Genomic DNA, 2,791 nt, shown 5'->3' with positions numbered 1-2,791 from the left:
TGTGTTAAATTTATTAGAGAATTTTACTTGGAATAATAATTACATCATGGCAACTGTAGACGTTGCATCTCTATATACATCGATTGAAAAAACCTTAGGATGTGAAGCTGTTAATTTCTTTCTGAAACAAGATCTAGATATGAAAGAACAGCAGATTCAGTTTATTATAGATGGTATCTGTTTCATACTTGACAAGAATTATTTTTGGTTTGAGAACAGTTTTTACATTCAGAGATGTGGCACCGCCATGGGTACGAGGTTTGCTCCCAGTTACGCGAATCTCCACATGGGATTCTGGGAGGAACAGCATATTTGGCCCGGTGGCGTTCTGGGGGCGGACCTTGTCCTATGGCGGCGCTACATCGATGATGTGTTTTTAATTTGGCGTGGTGGCCAGGAGAGTTTGGACTCCTTCTTGTCGAGTATTAATGTGAATACGTATAACTTACAATTCACCTCTGTGACAAGTAATAGTTCCCTCAATTATTTGGATTTGAATATTTATATAGAGAATGAGATTCTCAAAACTAGGTCTTTCTTTAAGGAAGTTGACAGCAATAATTATATATTACGTACAAGCTGTCACCAGGATATATGGATGGACAATGTCCCATACAACCAATTCAGACGAATGCGGAGAAATTGCACAGACAATATAGTATTCAATGATCAATGCAATATACTGAAAGAACGTTTTGTAGAAAAACAATACAAAACAGAACTCCTAGACATGGCATTAGAAAAAGCAAATGGTCTGAATAGAATTGACCTATTAGTAGCTAAAGATAGAGAAACATCTTCAAATAATAAGAAAAATTTCGACACAGCATTTTTAACTTCTTTTAATAAAGAGTCAAACAATATAAAGAAAATAATACAGAAACACTGGCATGTTTTATTAAATGATCCGATTTTAAAAGAAGAAATCCCAGATCGCCCGAGAGTGATTTTTAAAAAGGCCAAAAATCTAAAAGGTATAATAGCTCCCAGTAATATTAAGAAAGTAGAGACAAATAGAAATGGATGGCTTCAAAAATTGGAAGGGTTCCACGGCTGTGGTTGTTGCAAGGCCTGTGAATACAAACAGCAAGACAAAAAGGGATTTAGGTGCAATAATAAAAATGAGGATTACAGAATTAAACAATACATGAACTGCAACTCTAATTATATAATCTACCTCCTGGAATGCCCATGCGGGCTCCAATACGTTGGAAAAACATCAAGAGCTATTAAGATACGTATTTTGGAGCATTTAAGCAATATAAGGCGTAGTGTGCAGTCACATAATGTTTCCAAACATTTTTCCTCCTTTCACAACTCCAATACAAAAGGGTTAAAATTTACCGCAATAGAGCATGTGGCACAACATTGGAGAGGACGAGATAGAAATTTAGATTTAAGCAAAAGAGAGATGTTTTGGGTGCATAAACTTAACACGCTGACACCACATGGTCTTAATGTTGATTTTGAGATTGCACCCTTCCTCTAGTTATTATTTTATTTTATTTTATTTTTATTTTATTTTTTAAAATAAATTTTCCCCTATGTCACACACTCCCCCCTCCCCCTCCCCTCCTTTTTAAGTCACTTTTAGTCATGCCAGTCTTTTACATTTCCAGTTTGGATTTCTCATTGTATAACTTTTATATGTTTTTATTTAAGTTAATCATATTTTGTGTTTATGATCAACTAACATATGTCTCTTTCTCTCTCTCTACCTTCCATTAAGCATCTCGACCTAACGACTACCCATTAATTTTAGTATTTAATTTTTTATTTTAGTATATATTCTGTTCTATGTTTTTTTTAAATAAATTGTATTAAAGTATTTTATGCGTCGTTTTTTGGATCACAGAGATTATGTACCCAGCTTGGGAGACTCTGTGTGTAATGATGTTAATCATCTTGTGTCAATTATATATGATTGCATTACCAATTGCCCTAATTGAATGGGCTATTTAAATAGCACCCAGTATGGGACATTATCATTGCTCCTGAGGAAGCTGCGGCATGCAGTGAAACGCGTTGAGCTAAAGAAATCTGCAGACAGTTAGCAGAGCCCAGCTGTATCTACCGTTTGGGAACTGTCTTTCTGCTGTATTCACGGAGGCATAGTCTTGGACCGGCGTTCCCCCTACTCTCCGCTCTACTTACGCTCACCGGAAGTCGTCACCGCCAGGCCAGGAAGTGACGACAGACGCCATCCATCTGGCACCGGACGAGGGGGCACCCTCGTGGAGGACAAGGAAGCGGAGTGAAGTGAGGGATTTCTCCACCGGCCGATCCAATACCCTGGTTCCTAAAGATACCATGATGTGAATGTGCTCATTTATTATATTGTGAGTACATTTCCTGCTCGTCTTCACGATAAAACTCTGTGTTATTTTGGTAAAGCACTATTGTTTCCCTTATCTTTGTATGGCTGCATATGACTGATTGGAAGCTGCTGCCAGAGTGAAAACACCATCTTGCCTGACACCACCCCTATCTGATGTATGCTGCTGCTTGCTGCAACCCATAACCTGAGGTGTCCAAAGATCCATCACAATTACAAACCTGTTATTATATATCTTACATTCTGTAAGTAGGTTATTTAAAGAGCCAAGTTCCACATATTGACATTTATTTTTCATACTACACTATGATGAGTTTTGTATTTTTTTCTGGGTGTTCCTGATGATGCTGCTCCCTTCCTGCCCTGGATCCTAAACTGTTGTAAGGGAATCAGTGCATATTCCCTGGAAGGTTGAGAGAATTCGTCAGTTTCACAAACTTTTAATTTTATTTTTTT

At 37.5% G+C, this 2,791-nt stretch overlaps 1 long non-coding RNA gene across 1 annotated transcript; it reads right to left on the bottom strand.

Moving 5' to 3' along the window:
• Positions 1-827: 827 nt before the first annotated feature.
• On the bottom strand, positions 828-2,583 carry LOC142484876 (uncharacterized). The gene is made up of 2 exons (XR_012798301.1): positions 2,155-2,583; positions 828-1,071 (listed from the first exon to the last, which is right to left on the bottom strand). It is a non-coding gene; the product is annotated as an uncharacterized LOC142484876 (long non-coding RNA).
• Positions 2,584-2,791: the final 208 nt, after the last annotated feature.

Source organism: Ascaphus truei, unplaced genomic scaffold, assembly GCF_040206685.1.
Source record: "Ascaphus truei isolate aAscTru1 unplaced genomic scaffold, aAscTru1.hap1 HAP1_SCAFFOLD_450, whole genome shotgun sequence".
Classification (NCBI taxonomy): domain Eukaryota; kingdom Metazoa; phylum Chordata; class Amphibia; order Anura; family Ascaphidae; genus Ascaphus; species Ascaphus truei.
This window is presented reverse-complemented; position numbering and strand designations above follow the sequence as displayed.